This window comes from Lithobates pipiens, unplaced genomic scaffold (genome assembly GCF_037356315.1).
Source record: "Lithobates pipiens isolate NorthernLeopardFrog02 unplaced genomic scaffold, aLitPip1_a1.2 Scaffold_10, whole genome shotgun sequence".
NCBI classification, from domain to species: Eukaryota; Metazoa; Chordata; class Amphibia; order Anura; family Ranidae; genus Lithobates; species Lithobates pipiens.
This window is the reverse complement of record NW_027507686.1, coordinates 172,556,138-172,583,292: the sequence shown is the minus strand read 5'-3', so window position 1 is coordinate 172,583,292 and position 27,155 is coordinate 172,556,138. Positions and strand designations below refer to the sequence as shown.

At 44.1% G+C, this 27,155-nt stretch overlaps 1 protein-coding gene across 3 annotated transcripts in view; it reads left to right on the top strand.

The window, feature by feature from the left end:
• The window catches only part of TSPAN4 (tetraspanin 4), a 1,526,404-nt gene that overhangs the window by 108,874 nt on the left and 1,390,375 nt on the right, over positions 1-27,155 (top strand). The window contains exon 1 of one of the 3 annotated variants that reach the window (XM_077459848.1): positions 3,132-3,251. The exons of the other annotated variants lie outside the window; for them this stretch is intronic. The gene's annotated coding sequence lies outside the window, so the exon portion shown is untranslated. Of the gene's footprint in view, positions 1-3,131; positions 3,252-27,155 lie in introns of those variants that run through there. 3 annotated transcript variants of the gene reach the window in all.

Sequence of the window (27,155 nt, the reverse complement as noted above, 5' to 3'; positions counted from 1 at the left end):
CTTGAACTTTTCAACCTTTTGCCACATTTCAAGCTTCAAACATAAAGATATAACATTTTAATTTTTTGTGAAGAATCACCAACAAGTGGGACACAATTGTGAAGTGGAACGAAATCTATTGGATTTTTGAAACTTTTTTAACTAATAAAAAATGAAAAGTGGGGCGTGCAAAATTATTCGGCCCCCTTGCGTTAATACTTTGTAGAGCCACCTTTTGCTGCGATTACAGCTGCAAGTCGCTTGGGGTATGTCTTGGGGTATGTCTCTATCAGTTTTGCACATCGAGAGACTGAAATTCTTGCCCATTCTTCCTTGCAAAACCGCTCGAGCTCAGTGAGGTTGGATGGAGAGAGTTTGTGAACAGCAGTTTTCAGCTCTTTCCACAGATTCTTCATTATCATTTTTTTTTTTTTTTATCTAAATTATACATACAAGTGAACTGATTGGATGTTTTTTTTTTTTAATAAATGTTTAAATGTAAGACATTTTCTGTATTACTTAAATGGATTGTAAAGTAAATTTTTTTATTTTTTTAAAATAACAAACATGTTATATTTACCTCCACTGTGCAGCTCGTTTTGCACAGAGTGGCCTCGAACCTGCTCTTCTGGGGTCCCTCGGCGGCTGTCTCTGCTTCCTCCCGCAGGTACTTCTCACGTTCATGCAAGCTCCCTCGCATGGTGAGAAGCACCTACGGGCGCGCTCCCGTGATACAGCCGGCGGCTATAGCCCCTCGCTGTATCACACTGCCCCACCCCCCGGCTCGCTGCGTCATTGGATGTGATTGACAGCAGCGCGAGCCAATGGCTGCACTGCTTTCAATCCATCCACTCCAGCCAATCAGCAGCCAGGCTGAGCGGCAAAGAAGACAGCGGGGGCAAGCGCGGGATTTTCGAGGGGTGAGTTAAGCAAAACGGGGGGACTGGGGGCGCCGGCAGTGTGAGATGTTTTTTTCACCTTAATGCATAGAATGCATTAAGGTGAAAAAACATTTACCTTTACAACCCCTTTAAGGCTGCTTTCACACTGAAGCAGGCAGGCATTGACGGTAAAATGCTGCCAGTTTTAGCTGCGCTTTACCGTCATTTTAGTGACGCTATTCGGCTGATAGCAGGGCACTTATAATCCAGCTAGTGGCGGAGGAAGGGGTTAAATGTGCCCGTGAAGCGGCGCTGCCAAATCGCATTGCAGGCGCTTCGGCAGTGGTGCCCATTCATTTCAATGGGCAGGAGTGGTGGAGTGGCGGTATGTACCACTCCAAAGATGCTGTTTGCAGGACTTTTTTTTAACGTCCTGCCAGCACATTGCCTTAGTGTGACAGCACTCGGGCTTTCACACAGACTGCAGGGGAGCCGTTTTGCAGGCACTTTACAGGTACTATTTTTAGCCCAAAAGCACCTGAAAAAATCTCCAGTGTGAAAGGGGTCTAACTGTTAGATTTTATGAGACGAAGGGGAATAAATAAATAAATAAATAAATAAAAAATCGGCCTAACACATCGGCCCAAAAAAAATCGGCATCATATATCGGCCATCGACCGCGGGGATTTCTAAATATCGGCATCGGCCAGAGAAAAACCCATATCGGTCGACCTCTAGTACTGATGTCCCACCCAGGGCCGCCTAAGGCTCAAAAGCTTACTGCCTGTCAAATGGGTTTCCTGTAGTATACATATTTGGGGATGGTAGGTTTTGAGAAACTGAAACACTAATGACCTCTTCACAGAGGAATTCAAGCCCTTGGTGTTCCATGTGATAATAGTACAGTCAGCCATAATCTCTACCCAAAGTTTGATGCAAGGTCCGGGCCACTGTGTGGATCAGGATGTGGCGCCTGAAAAAAAACCGGCCCCTTTCCCTCCAGTGTGAAAGCCAGAGGGCTTTCACACTGGAGCGATGCGCTGGCAGGACGGTGAAAAAAGTCCTGCTAGCCGCATCTTTGGAGCGGTGAAGGAGCGGTGTATTCACCGCTCCTATACCGCTCCTACCCATTGAAATCAATGGGACACCGCGGCAATACCGCCGGCAAAGCGCCGCTGCAGCGGTGCTTTGCGGGCGGGTTTAACCCTTTTTCGGCCGCTAGCGGGGGTTAAAACCACCCCGCTAGCGCCCGCAGACTGCCGCTAAAACGACGGTAGAGCGCCGCTAAAAATAGCGGCGCTTTACCGCCGACGCCGCTCCCGCCCCAGTGTGAAAGCAGCCTAAGGATATTCCAAGGCTTAGCTTCCTGGCCTTCTGGGCTTATTTTACTGTACAAAATAAGGTCCTTTGGCATGGACCATAGGGTCAGTATATGGATTGAAAACTGGCTACAAGGGCGAGTTCAGAGGGTGGTGATAGATGGGGAGTGCTTGGAATGGTTAGGGGTGGTAGTGGGGTCCCCATGGTTCTGTGCTGGGACCAATCCTATTTAATTTGTTCATAAACGACCTGGAGGATGGGGTAAACAGTTCAATCTCTGTATTTACGGACCATACTAGGAAAAGCAGGGTAATAACTTTTCCGCAGGATGTGGAAACCTTATAAAAAGATGTGAACACATTTAATGGGGTGGGTGCATTAAAAAGGGGATCAACTCCAGAGATAAAACAATAATTCTCCCTCTCTACAAGACTGGTCCAACCGCATCTAGAGTATGCTGTCCAGTTCTTCTGGGCACCAGTCCTCTTGAAAGATGTACTGGAAATGGAGCGAGTACAAAGAAGGGCAACAAAGCTAATAAAGGGTCTGGAGGATCTTAGTTATGAGGAAAGGTTGCAATCACTGAACTTATTCTCTCTGGAGAAGAGACGCCTGAGAGGGGACATGATTTTAATATACAAATACCATACTGGTGACCCCACAATAGGGATAAAACTTTTTTGCAGGGAGTTTAACAAGACTCGTGGCCACTCATTAAAAATTAGAAGAAAAGAGGTTTAACCTTAAGCTACGTAGAGGGTTCTTTACTGTAAGAGCGGCAAGGATGTGGAATAAGCACCTGAACGACTGCAACATACAGGGATATACAATTAAATACTGACATATACTGACATATAATCACACACATAGGTTGGACTTGTGTCTTTTTTCAACCTCACCTATTATGTAACTATGTAATCATAACCCCATTATCTTCTTCAAGTGCAGGTGGGCTGCTTCAAGATAAAAGTGGTCTCTGCGGTGGATTCCCTCCTCCCACCGCTCTCCGGTTCCCTCTGCCTCTTACCGGAGCCGGAAGTGACGTCAAAACTTTACTTTTAGCTCTTAAAGGTACTTTTTTTTTTTTTCTAAATGACATTACATTTTTTTTTCTTTTTTATTTAACCACTTGCCTACTGGGCACTTAAACTGCCTTTTTTTCCCCACAAATACAGCTTTCTTTTGGTGGTATTTGATCACCTCTGGGTTTTTTATTTTTTGCGCTATAAATGAAAAAATAACAAATTTTGAAAAAAAAATAATTTTTCTTTGTTTCTGTGATAATTTTTTGTCATTGTAATAGGTTATTTCTCTCACGTGGCATGTGTATACCACAAATAATGCCCCAAATAAATTCTGCTACTCCTCCTGAGTATTACAATACCACATGTGTGGAACTTTTCCACAGCCTGGCCACATAGAGAGGCCCAACATGCAGGGAGCGCCATCACGTGTTCTAGGAGCATAAATTACACATCTAACTTGTTGACTACCTATTACACTTTTGAAGGCCCTGGAGCACCAGGACAATGACATGTGACACCGACTCGGCACTGATGATAGATGGCGCTGATACGTGGCACTGATGACAGATGCCACTAATACGTGGCACTGATGACGTGACACTGACAGGTGGCACTAATATGTGGCACTGATGACACATGGCACTAATACGTGGCACTGATGACAGCACTAATACGTGGCACTGATACCTGGCATTGATGACACGTGAAACTGATAACAGATGGCACGTGACACTGACAGGTGGCACTGATAACAGATGGCACTGATACGTGGCACTGATGACAGATGGCACTATGTGGCACTGATGACAGGTGGCACTGGGGACAGATGGTACTGATGACAGGTGGCAGTGGGGAAAGATGGGCACTTTATTTTCTGCAGCGGTTCATCTCTCCCTCCTCACACGCTGTCTGTGTGAGGAGGGAAAGCCGGCGATGAGAGATGATCTCATATGTTTACATATGAGATCATCTCTCATTGGGCACGCCGATCACGCTGTAAACAGCCGCTGTGATTGGCCGTTTACAGCGATCTGTGACTGGCTGTGTCCGGGGGACACGGCTAGCACAGAACTTCCCGATGCATGCCCGCGGTGGCGTGCAGAGGGGAAGTTAAAGGGAGGACGTCCAGGGACGGCCTCCCGGCAGATAGCGCCCGCGCTGCAGCCGTCTATTGGCTACAGTGCGGGCGCAAAGTGGTTAATTGTAGTGTAAATATGAGATCTGAGTTCTTTTTGACCCCATATCTCATATGTAAGAGGTCCTGTCATGCTTTTTTGTTTATATTCCTTGTAATAAGAATAAAGTGACCCAATTTTTTTTAAAAGAACAGTATAAAATTTTTTAATAAAAGGTTAAATAAGAAAAAAAAAAAAAAACTTTTTAAACGTGCCCCGTCCCGCCAGGCTCGCATGCAGAAGCGAATGCTTACGTGAGCAACGCCCGCATATGAAAATGGTGTTCAAACTACACATGTGAGGTATTGCCGCGATCGTTAGAGCGATGGCAATGATTCTAGCCCTAGACCTCCTCTGTAACTCAAAACATGCAACCCGAAGAATTTTTTTAAATGTCGCCTATGGAGATTTTTAAGGGTAAAAGTTTGTCGTCATTCCACGAGTGGGCGCAACTTTGAAGCGTGACTTGTTTGGTATCAATTTACTCGGCGTAACATTATCTTTCACAATCTAAAAACAAAAAATTGGGCTAACTTTACAGTTGTCTTATTTTTTAATTTAAAAAATTGTTTTTTTTTTCCAAAGAAAGTGTGCTTGTAAGACCGCTGCGCAAATACTATGTGACAAAAAGTATTGCAAAGACCGCCATTTTATTTCTAGGGTGTTAGAAAAAATATCTAATGTTTGGGGGTTCTAAGTAATTTTCTAGCAAAAAAAAACTGTTTTTAACTTGTAAACATCAAATCTCAGAAAGAGCCTCGGTCCTAAGTGGTTAACTAGCCAGGAGAGGCTGGCTGTGTGCTTGACTGACGAGCAGGAGATGATCAACAGATGAGCCACTGTGGAACAATGAGTTCTGGCAATTAACCGACAGCTGAGCAACCTGAGAACAGAGACAGTAGGGCTGAGAGCCCAGCGCTGACAACCTCCTTTTTTGCATGCATCACAGTTGGTATTATCCTGAAATGCTGTTTTCAGTTTGTGCCAAACATGTCTACTATTTTATGACCAAACAAAACAACTCGATCCATCAGACAACACGTAGTTCCAGAAGGCATGGTCTTTGCTTGTATGTTCTTGGCAAACTGTAGTTTTGCTCTATATATATATTTTTTTTTTTACCAGCAAGTTTTTTTTCCTGCCACCTTGCATGCAATTGCTTTCTGATTTGCACTATAACACCAACTGTTGCAAGTGTTATTTGTGGAATCAATTGTGGACTTCCTTTCACTTGGCATGGACTCAGGAGTGCCCCCACAAGGTAACACCCCCCCCCCCCTCAGGAGAGCTCTTCTCCTAGGGGGTTATCTGATGTGGGGAGGAGCCATAGGAGCCACTGAGGGACCCCAGAAGATGGTGTCCGGGCCACTCTGTGCAAAACAAGCTGCACAGTGGAGGTTAGTATGACATGTTATTATATATATATATATATTTTTTTTTTTTAATAAATTAAGCTTTACATAGTTACATAGTAGGTGAGGTTGAAAAAAGACACAAGTTTATCAAATGTGTGTGATTATGATATGATTTTTTTTTTTTTCCCTTCAAATTTACCAAAACCATATAATATGAGGTCAAACCTTGGGAGTTTCAATTTGTATGCAATCAGGCAGGCCCTTGCACTATGTGGTTTAAGAGAGAGGAGGGGGAGAGAGAGAAACAGGAGACTTCCATAGTGTAGTAGTTTAAAAAACGGCAGGTAGATTTATTAAAAAGCAGTAAAGACTCTCACATTTTAATTGCAAAAACAAGCACAATCAGGAAGAGGGTATAATGACAACTTCCTCCCGCCTTACTCTACTTCCGGTTCGTCCTCTGGCCAATCCCTACGCGTTACGTCATGTGACTTCTTCATGGGGATGCATCTTCCCTTCAGTAACTACAGGAACTGGGATGATCTTCATCCCTCGCCGGCACTCCTGCAGCACATTCGGTATCATCTACATTACTCCCTACTTCGATTAAGCCTGAGTGACACACTAACAAACCGTGGGTCACACAAATGTATCCCTACCGGCAGGTAACCACTGGGTGTGCAGATACAGGTGGATACATGTTTACAGCAGCAGACAGCCTTGGCTCTTTTCAGCCCATCACTCAGGTGTACAGGCTGAACAGATAATTTAACATCTGATTCCAGGTGCAGGTATTTGCAGTATACTTGCTGTACCCTGGTCATGTAGGATGTGTGAATGAGACCCAAGACTGGATTTTTGCTAACCTTATTGTGCAAGTTGAGCAGGTGCAAAGGGCAACATATTGTGGTGGACAGTAAATTCAGTGATTAATTTAAACCTCAAAAAAAGTCCTAAGAAATGTTATGAAATGTTTTAGGAGATGAAAAAATAAAAAATATTGTGCACTGCCTACCACAGCATGGTGCCCTTTGCACCTGGTCAATATGGTTGGCTTTTATTCAGTCTTAAAGCAGAGTTCCACACAAAAATGGAACTTCCGCTTTTCGGAATCCCCCCTCCCCTTCCAGTGTCACATTTGGCACCTTTCAGGGGGGGGAGCAGATACCTGTCTAATACAGGTATCTTGCTCCCACTTCTGGGCATAGATACCCGCACCACGTGCGGGTATCTACACCACTTACCATCCCGCCACCCCCCCCCCCCCCGATCTCTTCTGGGAGAGAGGACAGCAGGGACCATTGGAAACGCGCAGCGCGAGTCGGGCATGTGCAGTAGGGAACCAGGAAGTGAGTCCGCAAGGCTTCACTTCCTGATTCCCTTACCAAAGATGGTGGCGGCAGCAGCCGAGAGCCGAGGGACAGATCGCAGTATTTGTAGCTGCTGACTTTAAAAAAAAATGGTGGAACTCCACTTTAAACTGTAGCAAACCCAGCTTTTGAACTTGTACCTACAAGTAAGCCTATAATAACGCTTATCTGTAGGTATAGTGAATATCTCCTAAACTTGTGGTGTTTAGGAGATATTCACATGGAAAGCAGCCGGTGATGTCACCGGTGCATGCGCTCTGAAGGGACGGCATACTGCTTGGTTGTACTTCTCCTGGGGAGGAGCGAAGTTTGTTCTGCACTTTTATAAACCAATTTTAGCTGACGGCCAGCTATAGCCCTGGAATTCTTACTTCCTCCTTCCTAATGCAGAAAATTGATGCCTCCCCACTTACTAGACCTAAGATTCAGTACGGCACAGAAGTAGGAAAACGTCTGCATCCCCAGTCTCCCTTTAGCTGTGTCATATGATATCTCGAGGAGGAGTCTAGGAGTTCCCTCAACTGTGCACTGTCAATTGCCGGTGTCTTGTCATATATGGTCCCCCATCAGATAGTGTCCGCTGTGTACTGCGCATTCGCAGCACAAAGCACACACAGATTCCGAAAGTAGCCGAGGATGAACAGCGCCTGCGCTGTGAGTCCAGGTTCTATCCCCACCATCCAAGTGGACATAGAGTAGGAATATAAAAGAGCCGAGCGAAGCTTGCCCGCGAGGGGCCCTCTAATTTTCACAACCCTATGTCCGCTTGGATGGTGGGGCTACCACCTACACTCACGGTGCAGGCGCCGTTTATCTTCTGAGATTTTCCGAAGCTTCTTCTGCTGGGCGGACACTGTATGATGGCAGGACACTATCTGCCAGAACACCGGCATCTGAGACCTCGCAGTAATTTCATGCTTTTCAGGAGGACCCCTTATTAAACTGAGGTGATGGAGCACAATAGAAGGGGGGCTGGCTGCTGCACTCCGAAACTCTGATTGCTTTTATTGTGCTGATGCTGAGGCTAAACAGCAGGGTCACTGTCTGGGCATTTTGCCAGGATGCTCTGGGGGGGAATTTTAACACCCCTGACCCCCCCTTATCTATGACCCTGGTTACCCCCCCAGGCGGGAATGATCTCTGTGACCTATATCTATATGGTAGGTCAATCCACAAAGGTGAGGGCACACCTAAAACTCACTTAGAGGTGGAACACAGAGTGTGGAAGGGTGATTTACAGAACTCAGCACTTGGAAACGCTATCTTATATGTGCCTGCATGGAATGAAAGTGGACACTATTTTATGGACTTTTGGTGTTTATGGACATACAGTATCTCACAAAAGTGAGTACATCCCTCACATTTTTGTAAATATATTGTATCTTTTCATGTGACAACACTGAAGAAATGACACTGCTACAATGTAAAGTAGTGAGTGTACAACTTATATACAAGTTTAAATTTGCTGTCCCTTCAAAATAACTCGAACACAGCCATTAATGTCTAAAGCGCTGGCAACAAAAGTGAGTACACCCCTAAGTGAAAATGTCTAAATTGGGCCCAATTAGCCATTTTATCTCCCCAGTGTCATGTGACTCAGTGTTACAAGGTCTCAGGTGTGAATGGGGAACAGGTGTGGTAAATTTGGTGTTATCGCTCTCACTCTCTCATACTGGTCACTGGAAGTTCGGAGAAGTCTGAGGATCTGAAAAAAAGATTGTTGTTCTACATAAAGATGGCATAGGCTATAAGAAGATTGGCAAGACCCTGAAACTGAGCTGCAGCACTGTGGCCAAGACCATACAGTGGTTTAACAAGACAGGTTCCACTCCGAACAAGCCTCGCCACGCTCTCCCAAAAAAGTTGAGTTCACATGCTCAGCGTCATCCAGAGGTTGTCTTTGGGGAATAGATGTATACGTGCTGCCAGTATTCCTGCAGAGGTTGAAGGGGTGGGGAGGGTCAGCCTGTCAGTGCTCAGACTATACACTGCATCAAATTGGTCTGCATGGCTGTTGTCCCAGAAAGAAGCCTCTTCTAAAGATGATGCACAAAAAAGCCTGCAAACAGTTTGCTGAAGACAAGTGGACTAAGGACATGGATTACTGGAACCATGCCCTGTGGTCTGAGACCAAGATAAACTTATTTGGTTCAGATGGTGTCAAGCGTGTGTGGCAGCAACCAGGCGAGAAGTACAAAGACAAGTGTGTCTTGGCTACAGTCAAGCATGGTGGTGGAAGTGTCATGGTCTAGAGCTACATGAGTGCTACCAGGACTGGGGAGCTACAGTTCATTGAGGGAACCATGAATGCCAACATGTACTGTGACATACTAAATCAGAGCATGATCCCCTCCCTTTGGAGACTGGGCCGCAGGGCATTATTCCAACATAACGACCCCAAACACACCTCCAAGATGACCACTGCCTTGCTATAGGAGCTGAGGGTAAAGGTGATGGACTGGCCAAGCATGTCTCCAGACCTGAACCCTATTCAGCATCTGTGGGGCATCCTCAAACGGAAGGTGGAGGAGTGTCACGTCTCTAACATCCACCAGCTATGTGATGTCCTCATGGAGGAGTGGAAGAGGACTCCTGTGGCAACCTGTGAAGCTCTGGTGAACTCCATGCCAAAGAGGGTTAAGGCAGTGCTGGAAAATAATGTTGGCCACACAAAATATTGACACTTTGGGGACATTCTGACTTAGGGGTGTACTCACTTTTGTTGCCAGCGGTTTAGACATTAACCACATGCTTCCTGGGCCATAGCCGAAAGACAGCTACAGTGCGGTCAGCTTATTCTGGGTGTACATCCGTGGGACGTCCTCGCAGAATCCCCCCCCCCCCGGGGAGATCGCACCCAGGAACATCCGAGACCGCTGAGTCTGGGGGACCTGGCACATCCATGATCACGGCAAATGGCCACTGATAGCGGCCATTTACCACGTGATTGCTCCATCAAATGACAGAGCGAACACATGTAAACAAACTGGCGTCATGTCATGACACCAATTCCTCCCTCCCCTCTCTGTACTGATCGGTACAGTGTGAGAGGAGAGAGGGAGAGATCATTTGCAGCACTGTGGGCACTACATATCCAGCCCACAGTGCTGCTCAGTGCCCATACTCTGCCATACTGTGCAATACTGTAGAATACTCGCCAATACTCTGCCAATATCCACCAATACTCTGCAATAAATTTTAACAGACACAAATAATTTTTTTACCGAATGTTCATCCTTTTTTGATTTATAGCGCAAAAAATAAAATACCTAGCTTTGATTAAATACCACCAAAAGAAGAAAGCTCTATTTGTGTGAAAAAAAGGACAAACATTTCATATGGATACGGTGTTGCATGACTGAGTAATTGTTATTCAAAGTGTGAGAGCACTGAAAGCTGAAAATTGGTCTGGTTAGGAAGGCGGTTTAAGTGCCCAGTGGTTAATGGCTGCACGTTGAGTTATTTTGAGGGGACAGCAAATTTACACTGTTATACAAGCTGTACACTCACTACTTTAAATTGTAGCAAAGTGTAATTTCTTTGGTGTTATCACATGAAAATATATAATAAAATATTCACAAAAATGTGAGGGGTGTACTCACTTTTGTGAGATACTGTATATGTATGAGATTCAAATTTAGTGATATTTCACAGTATACAGTTTGTGGATTTGTGTATATTTACATATTTAAAAAACAAATTCATCGTACGCACCATAACGAATGGCTACACAGAATAAGCAAGCTAAGGCTCATACTGAACCTTAAACCACACAACAGAGGAATAAAATACAAGAAATTCAGAATGGAGTCTACTTATTCGGTCAGAAACATCCTACCTCGGGAGTCATTTATGGCGTCAATAGACCTACAGGATGCTTACCTACATGTCCCCATAAAGGTGGAGCATTAAAAATTCCTGAGGGTCACAAAAAAGGGCCAGCAACCACTCTGCACCTGCAATATACAGCTCTCCCTTTTGGCATCTCTTCGGCACCCATAATCTTCTCAAAGATACTGGCAGAAGCGCTAAAATGTCTAAGACAGGGGGGGCGTGGTTTGCCTTGAAGAGGAATGGCAGCTTAACTCGCTCTCTCTGTCAGACGGTGGCCTCTTATTAACTATAACGGGAGTTTCTCACCTCATTTTGCCGTTCTGAGTATGGGGACTGCTTCTCGTACTAACTCCGCTTCTCGCTCGAGATCCCCGAGAGGTAACAGGAACCGCACTGCCCAGAACATCACGGAATCATTCCGCTCCCACAGAGCGAATATGGCGGCCGTCACCTCAGCCTCCTCACAGGCCAGAGATGCCATAGTGCTGACGCCGGCTCCCGCTCAAAATACCGACACCTCAGCGGGTCCCCCTCCTTCACAACACCCGACGCTACATGATTTACAAGCTGTGGCATTAGATATAAAGGACACATTCACTTCTGCAATCACGGACCTCCGCCATGAACTGCAGGCTATGGCGGGAAGAGTACAGGAGGTGGAGAGGAAAACAGCATTGCAGCACTCTACACTCAGGAAGGTCACCACAGTAGTAGATTCACACACTGCACACCTGAGGGACATACAGAGGCATGTGGAAGACCTCGATAACCGTGGCAGAAGACATAACCTCAGAGTGAGAGGTCTGCCTGAAAGTATTGAAAACTCTCACTTGCTCTCCACGGTCTCCACTTTATTTAATAAACTACTAGACAGATCAGATACTGACATCATTGATATGGATCGTATCCACAGGGCACTCAGACCGCGCGGCAAGGATTCGGATCCCCCTAGGGATATAATTTGCTATATTAATGATTATAAATTGAAAGAAAACATCTTAAAACAGGCTAGAACAAACAGAACGCTGGAATTTGAGGGCAGTAAGATCACCATTTATCAGGATCTATCGGCCATAACTCTGTGACAAAGAAAGGACTTGCGCCCTCTGCTGGAAGTTCTTCAAGCAAAGAATATTCTGTATCGATGGAAATTTCCATTTGCTTTATCTGCAACATACCGCGGCCGTACAATGGTGCTTCGGTTCAAGGAAGAATTAGAATCTTTTTGCCGAGCTCTTGACATTCCATTTACAGAGGTTCCGAACTGGTATGCCGAATTCCACACTCCTAACACGACTTCCAAGACACAGAACGAAGACTACATGGACACCCAGGCCTCACATTTCAGAAGACGCCGCTCTCCCTCCATCACCAGAATGGACCCAAATACTGCTTCGCATCCACATCAATACAGCCCTACCTCTGCTCCACAACCCAGAAGAGCACGTAGAGATCGTTAAACACCTTTTTTTCTTAGTCTCTACAATATACATGGCTTTGCGGTAAAGGAAGTAGCAAAAAAAACCAAAAAGAAACAATTTTTTTTATTTTTTTTTTATTTTAATTTTAATTTTTATTTATTTATTTTTATTTTTTCCCACACTGCTTTTTCTCGTTAAGATCCTATGATGATACATGCAATGCTTTACGCGTGTACCTACTACTATATATTCTCCACTAGGCGATAGAACTGCCAGTATGTTACCTCACATAGAAATACCCTCTCGGGGCCGTGGCACTTCCATTGAGGATACGGTACACCATGCACTTCAGCCGAGACGTATATTACAATGGAAACTATATGTGCTTTTATACGGCTCATCCACCCTAGATATTGCTCTATTCGTCACCTTCAGTTTTGCTTCCCATTGCAGTGGCACATTAACATTTATTCAACATCCGAGACTGAGCTTCGATGTTCGGTCACATGCCGACAGAAGTCATGCTATCCCCTCTACTAGGCATGCCTCTGATATTTTATGAAAAACGATTTCCAGACATCCATACATTCATATTTTCTCCTTTGTTCGAATGGCAAGAGGATGGTAAAGTGGAGGTATTTGTCTCCTTGCTGAAACTATAGGGAGTATAGTTAAGAATATGTTCTATAAAATGAATTGATGTTAGCACACTCTCTTGCCATAATTTACCTCTGGCAGTCGAACACAATTACAGGAATGACGTATGACTTCAATGGAATCCCTATGGTCTCTACAATTCCACACACTGGAGGATCCCTTTTGAACTGAATTTATACAGTTGAAACTTTACTTTCATATTCTACAGTCTTCTTTAGTTACGCCTAATGTACCAATGTATTTGTGATTAATAAGTCTTATCAGCTTTCTTGATCCATGACTAGATCCTTCCCTTCCTCCCAACCATCCCCTGCCTCCCCCCCCCTCTCCTCTCCCTCCTCTCCCCAATCCCTCACTTTCCCCCATCACCCCTCTCCCAACCTCTCCCCCCTCATCCTCCCTACCCCTCTCCTCCCTACCCCTCTCCTCCCTACCCTCTCTCCATTCCCTCTTTCTATCCCTTCCCCTCTTCTCCTCCCCCTTCCACATCTTCTCTCCCCCCACACACCTCCCCCTCTCCACATTCCCCTCTCCCCCCCCATACCCTCTTTCCCCACACCCTCCCCTTTCCACCCCCCACCCTTTCCCCTTTCCTTTTTTTTTTGGTTTCTTTCATATACACTATTACCCGTATATATTTAACCTTATATTGTGAGGAGACAGAGTTTTTCTGTTATAGTTTCTGCTCTTTACGGTTAAAAAGTTGCTGATGGATCTGGTACACAGTTCCATGACATATGGTTATACCTCAACAGTTCTTTTAGATTTGTTTAATGGTTTTACTAGGAATTGTTAAATTTCATTGTTAGCCATTTAAGTTACATTACCTCCATAGCTGTTTACATATGCTCCTCTATTGCTGGTTTACTAGTCGATAGATCGAGCTTCAGATATGTACTATCATTCACTTATAATACTTACAGAATAAATATTATATCTATCACAAATCCCTACCTTTAGATCACTAATTCACTCAATACCATATTTTATACTTATCCTGCTATATCTACCCTTCACATATCACTATAATTAGGGGTACACCCCCCTCTGCTCTGCATTCTACATCCTTTCCCGAAAATCATTCATATTTTCTGCCTCTAGGCCCGCAGTCTGACGAATATTCTCGGACAACACTCCTTTTCGACTGAACCACCTCCCACAAAGTGGTACATTATTTTATTACCCCTTCACTCTACGCTTTCATTAGTATTGCCACTGCCTTATACCGGCTCTCTCTTTCCCCACTTTAATAGGTGAGCAGGTTCTCACCTATAGCCGGATATCCTACTGCCCACCCCATAACCCCTATCCATTCCCGATTCTTTTTCCTGATACACCCCCTCCCACACACATACCCAGGAGTTCTATAAGGTCAAATAGTCTGACTATACGTCATACGACAATCCTTTACCCAAGCAATCCTACCTCCAGACATCTCTTTATTTTACACCCTCCCATATCCAATTTTCCTATTTTGTTTTATCATTCTTTTGTATAATGTCTCCCAATCCAACAACATCAAATTCAACCCCAATCAAGCTCATCTCCTTAACCACTTTCAGACCGGACCATTTTGCTGGTAAATGACCAGAGGTCTTTTTACACTTTGGCACTGCGCTGCTTTAACTGGTAATTGCGCGGTCATGCAATGTTGTACCCAAACAAAATTTGCGTCCTTTTCTTCCCACAAATAGAGCTTTCTTTTGATGGTATTTGATTGCCTCTGCGATTTTTATTTTTTGCGATATAAACGTAAAAAGACCGCAAATTTTGAAAAAAAATGATATTTTCTACTTTTTGTTATTAGAAAAATCCAATAAACTCAATTTTAGTCATACATTTAGGCCAAAATGTATTCAGCCACATGTCTTTGGTAAAAAAAAAGTCAATAATTGTATATTTATTGGTTTGCGCAAAAGTTGTCACATCTACAAACTAAGGTACGTTTTCTGGAATTTACGCAGCTTTTAGTTTACGACTGCCTATCTCATTTCTTGAGGTGCTAAAATGGCAGGGCAGTACAAAACCCCCCCAAATGACCCCATTTTGGAAAGTAGACCCCCTAAGGAAATTGATAAGAGGCATGTTGAGCCCATTGAATATTTTATTTTTTTGCCTCAAGCGATTGAATAATGACAAAAAAAAAATTTTTTTTTTTTTTTTACACAAAGTTGTCACTAAATGATATATTGCTCACACATGCTATGGGCGTATGTGAAATGACACCCCAAAATAAATTCTGCTGCTTCTCCTGAGTACGGGGATACCACATATGTGGGACTTTTTGGGAGCCTAGCCGCGTACGGGGCCCCGAAAACCAAGCACCGCCTTCAGGCTTTCTAAGGGCGTAAATTTTTGAGTTCACTTCTCACTACCTATTACAGTTTTGAAGGCCATAAAATGCCAAGATGGCACAAAACCCCCACAAATGACCCCATTTTAGAAAGTAGACACCCCAAGCTATTTGCTGAGAGGCATGTTGAGTTCATGGAATATTTTATATTTTGCCACAAGTTGCGGGAAAATTACAAACTTTTTTTTTTTTTTTTTTTTTTTCACAAAGTTGTCACTAAATGATATATTGCTCACACATGCCATGGGCATATGTGAAATGACACCCCAAAATAAATTCTGCTGCTTCTCCTGAGTACGGGGATACCACATATGTGGGACTTTTTGGGAGCCTAGCCGCGTACGGGGCCCCGAAAACCAAGCACCGCCTTCAGGCTTTCTAAGGGCGTAAATATTTGACTTCACTCCTCACTACCTATTACAGTTTTGAAGGCCATAAAATGCCAAGATGGCACAAAACCCCCACAAATGACCCCATTTTAGAAAGTAGACACCCCAAGCTATTTGCTGAGAGGCATGTTGAGTCCATGGAATATTTTATATTTTGCCACAAGTTGCGGGAAAATTACAAACTTTTTTTTTTTTTTTTTTTTTTTCACAAAGTTGTCACTAAATGATATATTGCTCACGCATGCCATGGGCATATGTGAAATGACACCCCAAAATAAATTCTGCTGCTTCTCCTGAGTACGGGGATACCACATATGTGGGACTTTTTGGGAGCCTAGCCGCGTACGGGGCCCCGAAAACCAAGCACCGCCTTCAGGCTTTCTAAGGGCGTTACAGTTTTGAAGGCCATAAAATGCCAAGATGGCACAAACCCCCCCCAAATGACCCCATTTTGGAAAGTAGACACCCCTAAATTTAGGGGTACACTAGTGAGACTAGGTAATAAATGGCGGGTGCCCTGAAACTATAAAAAAATAACTAACCAACCAGCGTCACCTGTAACAGTTATATGGTGATCACTGGTGAAAGGGTTAACTAGGGGGCAATCAGGGGGCTTTATGCGGTAGTATATGGGGGTCCCTGGCGCTATAAAAAGCTGCGGCGAACCTAAATACCTACTTGCCTAACTAGCGTCACCTGTGACACTAATACAGCGATCAGAAAAACGATCGCTTATTAGGCTGGGTTCACACTGGAGCGATGCGGGAACGCCACGAATGCGCGGCGGGTTCCCGCATCGCATGCCTCCCGGCGGCAGTTCACACTGCCCTATGCGAACTGCTGGGAGTGTCAGTGAAATGTTACTGACACCCCCAGATCAGTTCGCATATCGCAGTGCGATCTGCAAACTCGGATCGCATGGTGTGAACACCCATGCGATCCGATTCTGCTGCGGGCCAAAAAAAGGGTCCCGTGCGAATTTGCGGCGGGTGCGGCGGGTGTGGCGGGTGCGGCGAATGGCTGAACTCGAATCGCACAGAGATCGGATGTGATTTGCACTGCAGTGCGAATCACATCCGTTCTCAAACCGCTGCAATCTGAACCCAGCCTTAGTGACACTGGCGACGGGGGGTGATCACGGGGTTAAACCTTTATTGGGGGGGTTAGGGGGGTACCTTAGAACTAAAGGGGGCTAACCCTAACTGCCCTAACAGTTATTAGTCACAAATGACACCCGCCGGGTGATCAGGGGGTTAAACCTTTATTAGGTAATAAATGGCGGGTGCCCTGAAACTATAAAAAAATAACTAACCAACCAGCGTCACCTGTAACAGTTATATGGTGATCACTGGTGAAAGGGTTAACTAGGGGGCAATCAGGGGGCTTTATGCGGTAGTATATGGGGGTCCCTGGCGCTATAAAAAGCTGCGGCGAACCTAAATACCTACCTGCCTAACTAGCGTCACCTGGGACACTAATACGGCGATCAGAAAAATGATCGCTTATTAGGCTGGGTTCACACTGGAGCGATGCGGAAACGCCGCGAATCCGCGGCGGGTTCCCGCATCGCATGCCTCCCGGCGGCAGTTCACACTGCCCTATGCGAACTGCTGGGAGTGTCAGTGAAATGTTACTGACACCCCCAGATCAGTTCGCATATCGCAGTGCGATCTGCAAACTCGGATCGCATGGTGTGAACACCCATGCGATCCGATTCTGCTGCGGGCCAAAAAAAGGGTCCCGTGCGAATTTGCGGCGGGTGCGGCGGGTGTGGCGGGTGCGGCGGGTGCGGCGAATGGCTGAACTCGAATCGCACAGAGATCGGATGTGATTTGCACTGCAGTGCGGTGCGAATCACATTCGTTCTCATAAACCGCTGCAATGTGAACCCAGCCTTAGTGACACTGGCGACGGGGGGTGATCACGGGGTTAAACCTTTATTGGGGGGGTTAGGGGGGTACATTAGAACTAAAGGGGGCTAACTCTAACTGCCCTAACAGTTATTACAGTCACAAATGACACCAATGCAAAAAAAAAAAAAAAAAAAAAAAAAAATGACATTGGTGTCACTGTGACTGGGGGGCAGGGGTAATTGGGGGGGTGATCGGGGGGTAAAGGGGGGGTGTGAGTGTGCCTGGCATGTTCTACTGTGTGTGGGATGTGTTGGTGCAACTCACTGATCCGCTCTCCTCCGTGTCGGAACGAAAAATACCGACACGGAGGAGAGAATACATCACTTCCTCTCCTGTGTTTACATTACAGGAGAGGAAGTGATGTCACCGGGGATTTCTATTCGTCGGGAGCGATCGCGAGGGGGTGGCCATGAATGAATGGCCGTCCCCTCGTCCGGGATCGCTCCCGAACGAAAACCGACCGCCGCAGGCACCGGGCGGGGGCCCGATCGGGCCCCCGACCCGCGGGAGGCAAATCACGTACATGTACGTGCTTATGCCTGCCCGTGCCATTCTGCCGACGTACATCGGCGTTAGGCGGTCGGCAAGTGGTTAAATGTCAAGGGATTAAATTTGCCTGAAAAAAGATCTCAACTCCTTCTATATATGAAAAGACACCATGCTGATATCATATTCTTGCAAGAAACCCACTTCCGAACAGATTCTATCCCTAAACTACACAATTTAAACTTTCCTACAGTATATCACTCTACTAACACAACGTCAAAAACAAAAGGAGTCTCTATACTCCTGGCGAGACAAACCCCTATTCAAATCACAGACTCTCTCGCAGATGTCCAAGGCAGATTCCTTTTTTGAAAGGCACATGCCAAAACCGGAAAATTACCCTGGTAAACATCTATGCTCCAAACAGTGGTCAGGTACCCTTCTTTCTAGACATAAAACGTCGTCTGATAGACTTTCAAGAAGGAACATTGATATTGGGTGGTGACTTCAACACCCCACTAAACCCTCTAGTTGACACGTCGAACGGCGCTTCATCCCTACCGTATACAGCCCTTAAAGCAATCAAATCTGAACTACAGTCACTTTCACTCCATGACACATGGCGCATACTCTATCCAGACGGAAAAGATTATACTTTTTTCTCACCTCCGCACGCTAAATATTCTAGAATCGATTACTTTTTCTTGTCCCAATCCGCCCTTCCTTATCTTCAATCAGCATCTATAGATCCTATGTATCTCTCTGACCATCACCCAATATCGATGAGCCTAATCTTCCCGGAACTTCACCCCCGATCCCAATCTTGGAAGTTAGATTCTTTCTTACTTACTGATCAAGCCATTGTCTCAGACATTGAAAAGGGCATTAAACAATTCTTTGCCGAAAACAACACAAATGATACCTCATCGCAAATTGTATGGGAAGCACATAAATGTGTGATCAGGGGCATATTCATTGCCGCCGCCTCTAAAAAACGGAAGCTCAAGGATCAACAACAAGCTGCCCTGATCCAGAAAATTAAAGTGTTAGAGAATCTTCATAAACAATCACTAGCCCTAGATGCCCTACACTCATTAATAACAGCCAGGAAGGACTTGACACAACTTTTAGGCAAACAAATCAAACGTAAGTACATTCTAAAACAAAAATCCTTTTGCGAATTCGGAAACAAAGCCAGCAAACTTTTAGCTAGAGCCCTACAATCTCAAAGAGCCAACAATACAATACATGCCATCTCAACTTCTCAGGGTCATAAAGTCCACTCCACTCCTGACATAACTCAACAATTCCTTACATATTATTCGAAATTATATAACCTGAATTCCCTGGATAATCCCCCGAAATCTAATCAACGAACATCCCTAATTAAAACATTTTTGACACAATACAGTCCTACTCCCATTTCAGACACCCTTGCGGAAGACCTCAACAAACCCATAAATATGGAAGAAGCGGAATTGGCTCTAAACATGTTGAAATCTGGTAAAAGCCCAGGACCAGTTGGTCTGTCTGTTGGTTATTATAAATCATTCCAAAAACTGCTGCTACCTATCTTCACAACCACATTTGATGAATATGCCACATCTATATTACCCCCAAGAGATTTATTGATGGCACACGTTACGGTCATCCCCAAACCTGGCAAAGATCCCTTATTGGTACCTAATTACAGACTGATATCCCTACTAAATGTAGACCTTAAATCGTATGCAAAAATCCTGGCAAACAGATTACTACCCCTAATCACTGACCTTATTCATCTCGACCAAGTAGGTTTTATTCCGGGCAGAGAGGCGAGGGATAATACCCTTTAAAGCCATTAACATCCACCACTGGCTCACCAAATCTAAACAAAAAGGATTCTTTTTGTCGTTGGACGCGGAGAAGGCGTTCGATAGAGTGGCCTGGGATTATATGTCGGAATCCTTGAAAACAATTGGCATCCCAGATCGTATGCTTAATTATATTCTTATGCTATACTCCAATCCCACGGCGAGAATTCGCATTAATGGCCACCTATCGAACGCCTTTCCCATTTCCAATGGCACATGACAGGGCTGCCCCCTCTCCCCGCTTATTTTTGTACTCACCTTGGAACCGCTCCTTCGATGCTTCAGAGCAAATCCAGATATCAAAGGCATCGATATACATTCTCATACCTACAAACTAGCTGCTTTCGCAGATGACGTACTCTTGTTCCTCACAGAGCCACTGACAACTCTACCGAATCTTTTGACAACACTCAATCACTTTAACCAATTATCCCATCTCAAAATTAATCTTACAAAATCCCAGGCACTAAATATCACTTTATCCTCTGAACAATGCTCACAGTGCCAGAACAATTTCCCTTTCAAATGGAACGCTCACACCATCTCATATTTAGGAATCCAACTACCGTCCTCTCTAAAAGACCTTTATGACACAAACTACCTACCTTTACTGTGTAATATTACCAATGACCTTAAAAAATGGTCTGCTGGTATTTTCTCTTGGTTCGGGAGAACGGCTATACTCAAGATGAACATTTTACCAAGGGTTTTATACCTTTTTCAAACGATCCCTATCAAGCTTCCATCCACGTTTTTCTCAACATATCGAAGAATATGCACCAATTTCATTTGGGGTTCCATACGTCCCAGATTGAACTACCTCAAACTCACTTTTCCCAAGCTAAGTGGAGGACTTGGTCTCCCAGATATGGAAAAATATCATCAAGTGGCCCATTTAACAAGAATCGTAGATTGGAATCTACATGCCTCCACCAAAGATTGGGTCCAATTGGAAAATTCCTTATCTAAAATTCCAATTGCACAACTACCTTGGATACCGTGCAATCACACTCCAAAATTACACAAAACACACCCCTTGATCCATTCTACGCTTTTTTACATTTCGAAAGGCTTGCAAAAAATATAATATCTCATCCATCCCAGGTCCAATGACACCGGTCATACTCAACCCTGCATTTGCTCCGGGAATCCAGGAGCCCTTACTGAAGATTCAGTGGCCTTACAAACAGATCCGGGCCCTTCATTTCTTTAAAAACGACAATCTACTTTCCTATAATGAACTATCGAACCTCCTTAGACCAAACACAATTACATGCGAAACGAATCTTCTAATCCAAAATTTTCTTGACTCGCGATCTCCAAACATAGAATGGTCCAGGGCTCTCACCCCATTTGAAGATATGTGCCAAAAATCTGAACCACTTAATTTCTTTTACCTATGCATTATTGTTCCCATCTCAAATGCAATGGAATGATTGGACCTCCATGAAATGGTCTAATGAGTTATCTATTAACTTCACACGTAGAGATTGGGAAACAATATACACAATTGTACACAAAGGGTCTCTGAATGTTTATGCACAAGAAAATGCTTATAAACTCATTACCAGATGGTATAGAACCCCTCTCAAACTCCATCATATTTATCCTTCTGTATCCTCACAATGCTGGCGATGTGGAAATGAACACGGCTCATTATTGCACATATGGTGGTCATGCAGCAAGATCCAACCTTTCTGGAAGAAAGTTCAAGCTTTAATACAAACCATCACCACATACAAACTAGATTACACACCAGCACAATTTCTTTTACACTATCCTGCAAAACCAAAACGTACCCACCTGCACTCACTGACTATGCACATGATCATGGCAGCTAACATGTGTATCCCTAGAAAGTGACGCTTATCTACCCCACCATCAATGAGAGATTAGTTAGAGCGCATCCAAAGAACTGCTGAAAATGGAAGAATTGATCCATCAAGCAAGAGACACCCCTTCCAAATTTGTACAAACATGGTCATGCTGGCAACACTTTACCACCACACAAGAATATCACGCTTTGCTTACTGGATGAAGGCTATCTACCTCATTATTTAAATGAATTTACCAAGTCATGATTGTGCTTTATACTTATAATTACCCCTTATTATTCTCCTTGAATCCTTTTCGCACCCCTACTAACCTTTTATATATGAATATATAGTCGCATTTCCTTACTTTAGGAAACACCTGTTGTATTATACACTGAGCTCCTTTGGGAGACTCCTACCATATCTACACCTGTCGATATCTGCCAACACTCCTGGATCTTACTCTCCTAAGAAACCTTCTCTCCAACGATACTATCCCTCCCCCTCTCAGATAGACCTTTCAAACTCCTTATTATTTTTTATTTTTTTTTCTCTTCCTCCAACATATGATAACTTTGGATCCTTATGATCGGCACATAGTTTTGTTACAGATTCTGTTTATTTTATGTAATTACTTTCCAGTCCTAACTTCATACCTACACACTATTCCTTTGACCAACTTTTCATACACTTTGATCCTATACTATATTATGGTATCCGGTCACAGTGAGTTCCCATTTGGGGTGACTGGATACTGTTTTTTTTTTTTTTTTTTTTTATTGTCTAACATACATGAATTACCCATGGTCACTGAAATAGTTGTAGTATCACCTTCCCCCCCTCCCACGGGGTTTCACAATAAGCTCTATTATATATATCAATCTTTTGTTAATGTTAATATACTGTTATCAATATTGTATACCTGACAAAATCGAATAAAACGTTATTGGAAAAAAAAAAAAAAAATGTCTAAGACAACAAGGCATTGGCATCATACCATACCTAGACGATCTACTGTTCTTTGCAGACTAAGTAGAGACCCTAGGGGTCAACCTGCGCACAAGTATGTCCTACCTGCAAAACCTGAGGTGGATAGTGAATGCAGAAAAATAACAGATGACCCCAAGCCAGAGAGTGGTGTATCTGGGTTATGTACTAGACTCCAGACTAACCAAGATCTTCCTAACAGAAGAAAAGAGCGAAAAGATAATGCAGGCAGTAACCTCTCTAAGAGGGACATCAGACAGGGAATGGCAGTACTAGGGCTGATGACGGCTTCAATACCAGCCATCACCTGGGCACATATCTTCGCACAAATCACTGAAATGTGGGGGATATCCAAGGTAGATCTGTTCACCTTCTAAGCGAATGCAAAATTGCCAACATTCTTCTCGCTAGATCCCATAGATGGCAACAGCGGAATGTAGATGCCTTCAGTCAAAACTGGAGATGGCAAGTGTTATGCATTTCCTCCAACTGCCATAATACCAAGAGTGAGCCAAAAAGTAAAGACAGAGAGAGCAACAGTGATACTAATAGCACTGCACTGGCCCCAAAGGGCATGGTACAGCCACTTGAAGAACCTCAGTATCCAGCCTCATCTAGCATTGCCAGACCGGCCAGATCTTTTATCACAGGGCCCAGTCAACCATCCAAATCACAGAATCCTGAAGCTCTTGGTTTGGTTACTGAAAGGATAAGACTTCAGAAAAAAGGTCTGTCAGACAAGGTGATCAATACCATCCTAGACAGCAGAAAGCCAATGACTAGGGCAATCTACGAGAAAGTGAGGAAAAATTTCGTCTCCTGGAACAAAAAAAAACACAAAACAATTTCCAACAATTCTGGATTTCCTGCAAGACGGGGCAGACAAATCTCCCTGGGCATGCTGAAGGTATAAGTGGCAGCACTGTCTTCCTTCATGGACACCAGACTTGCAGAGGATCCATTGATAAAACGATTCCTAATGTTACTCAAAAGAGCTAGACTGGCTAAAATGAATAGAACTCCAACTTGGGACATGTCCACAGTACTCAAAGGGTTTCTCTCCCCTCCATTCGAACCGATGTAAGACGGCTCAGACAAAAACCTCACTAAAAACGACACTTCTTGTGGCCCTAGTTTCGGTCAGAAGAGTGAGCAAAATCCAAGCCCTGTCTATGATGGAACCATACTGCCTTTATAGATAAAGATAATTCTCTTGCCAGACCCAGCTTTCCTACCCAAGGTCTCTTCAACGTTCCACAGAACACAATATCATCATCTCTTCACTTCCAAAAAGTATGGACAGCAAAAAAAAAAAAGACACACTTACAACAAACGAAATGTAAGAAATACACTTGTGACATACCTCAAAGGAACGAAGGACTGGCAAAAAATGACTTCTCTTTTTGTCCTATATGCGGGAGTCAACAAAGGGAAGCAGTCTTCTAAGAATACCATCAGCAGATGGATCAGCATGGCCATACAGACGACCTACGAGGCACAAAACCTCACCCCTCCTGATGGGATCAGAGCATACACAACCAGAGCCTGGGCAACCTCGGTTACAGAGAAAGCAGGGGCAACTCCGGAGCAGATTTGCAGGGCAGCAACATGTTCGAGCTTCAGTACCTTTGCAAGGCACTATCGTATAGACCAGCTGTCCGACCAAGACCAGGCATTTGGTCGCAAGGTGCTCCAGTCTCTATCCCCACCCTAGTAAGTATTGCTTGATACATCCTCTTGGATGCTGCCCTGGAAGACAATTCAAGAAAACAGTTAGGTACCTGGTAACTCTTTTACTAAGAAGTCTTCCAGGACAGCACTAGTTCCCGACAAATACCAGGTACTCTGGGGGAGCTTTAAGCTTACTGAGATTCCGTTCAGTGCTTTAATACAACTGAGGCACACAGGTAAGACTGTGAAATTTTATAATGGTGGACTAATGTGTTTCCTGTTTCAGGGAGGAGGAGCCTATCTCTCAGGTGCTGCCCTGGAACACTTCTTAGAAAAAGAGTTAATAGGTACCTAACTCTGTTTTCGGCCGATGGAGGGGATTAAAAGTGCTAGAGGCCGAAAAGCGCAGCTAAAACTAAGCTATTTTTAGGAGGCGCTTTACCCCCAATGCTCAGTGTGAAAGGGCTTTAACTGCTTGCCGACCGACTCACGACGATATACGTCGGCAGAAGGGCATGTACAGGAATATTAACGTGTGGTACGACCCATGTTTACTTACCTCTTGTCCTGTCCCTGTGGTCTTCAGTGTGTAGGCAGGACCACTGGGGCATTGGTAGTCAAACTACGTGAACGTGTTAACAGAATTAAAAAGGGTTTTAAACATCATAGTTTATCCAATCATTTTAGGTTGGTCCACGGTAAGGACCCAAGTGGGCTTTACCTTCTGTGGTATTGACAGAATTAAAGGGCATTGGAGAGGGTGTAATCTTAAGAGCCATTTCTCGCAATGAGACTCCAGTGGATCCATCATTTAAGAACTATGAGCCCTCAGGGGTTGAACATCGAACTAGACCTGCACTGTTTCTTGTCCAATTTTTAGTATAGGAGGTTTAGTGTTGTTGTCCTGTTAGGGGTTGTTTTTAGTTTTATTATTTACTTTACCATTTTTATTTTTTCCTTTTTTGTTCATTTATTTATTTCATTATTGTTAATATTACTATTTTTTATTTTTTATTTTTGTTTTCCGTTTTTTATTTTTTTTCTTATTTTCATTTTTTTTAATTTATTTTTTATTTATATTCACGTCATGTGTTTAGGTATTTTTGTATATTTATATTTGGCACCAATTTTACCATGTCACTGCAATTGACGTCAACGTTTTTTCTAAGTTAGTTTTTTCCCAACCAGGTCCATAGTGACAGTTTTTATCTAATCAACAAGATGGCCGCAATGCCATTCTGTTTTTCAGTAGCAGAGTTTCTCTCTCTCTCTCCCAGTATTTAATGATGTCTCTATCAGCAGGAAATAAGGTCCTCGATCATGCCCTGAGGGAGGATGAAATGCATTGACATTATTTCCTGGTTTGACGTCACTTCTGGTCTGTGGATTGCACGCTATGAACGGCTGCTTCCTGTTTCAACAGTTCTATATGCATGCCTGTTTTTAACTGTCTTTTTGTAAGTACCAATCCTTATGTGCATTAAATCGACTTTTAGGACGGTACTTCACTATTATTCCATCCTCTTCATTTCTGGGTGCCTGTATATCCGGCTGAGAGCCTACTATCAGAATCTATCATCTGATGTTTACACCGATCCACCATCTGATGTTTTGAGATGTCATTTACAAGCCTGAAGTGACTCCTGGACTGCAAAGCTGGGGGTTGTCCTGTTCTAGTGAGTGGGGATGCAAAAGGGGTGCCACTGTACTCCTGCAAGTTTGTGAAGCATTTTTTGCACCTACTCCATTGTGGACTAACACTTCAGTTGCATTTATTTGGATTTTGATTTGGAATTTTTTGTTGATTTCACTTATATTGTGTGTTGCGAGTGCTGCATTTTTTTCCACAATTCCACAGGAATTTAACCTGTTAATGATGGAACTCGCACTTCTCCAATTTACAATAGAGGTTGTTCTCTTAGTTTCTGAAGCACACTACAGACACCTGTGTGGTGTCTCTCCAGGGACTTGGAAAATATGAGGATATCATTGAGAGGAACCACCACACATAACTGCAACAAATCTCGGAGGACATCGTTAATGTATTCCTGGAAAACTGCTGGGGCGTTACAAAGGCCTCCTCCTAAAGGTTCTCTCATCCGCAGAGACGCGTGAAGATTGATTGACTGTATCTTCTAAATTCATGGCCTTCGCCTACTGTCAGAAACCATGTCCTGTAGTCTGATGAGACCAAGATAAACTTATCTGGTTCAGATGGTGTCAAGCGTGTGTGGCAGCAACCAGGTGAGGAGTACAAAGACAAGTGCGTCCTGCCTACAGTCAAGCATGGTGGTGGGAGTGTCATTGTCTGGGGTTGCATGAGTGCTACCAGCACTGGGAAGCTACAGTTCATTGAGGGAACCATGAATGCCAACATATACTGTTGGCCACAGGGCAGTATTCCAACATAATGACCCCAAACACACCTCCAAGATGACCACTGCCTTGCTAAAGAAGCTGAGGGTAAAGGTGATGGACTGGCCGAGCGTGTCTCCAGACCTAAACCTTATTGAACATCTGTAGGGCATCCTCAAATGGAAGGTGGAGGAGCGCAAGGTCTCTAACATCCACCAGCTCTGTGATGTCAGAGAGGAGTGAAAGATGACTCATGTGGCAACCTGTGAAGCTCAGGTGAACTCCATGAGCGTTAAGGAAAATGTTGGCCACGCAAA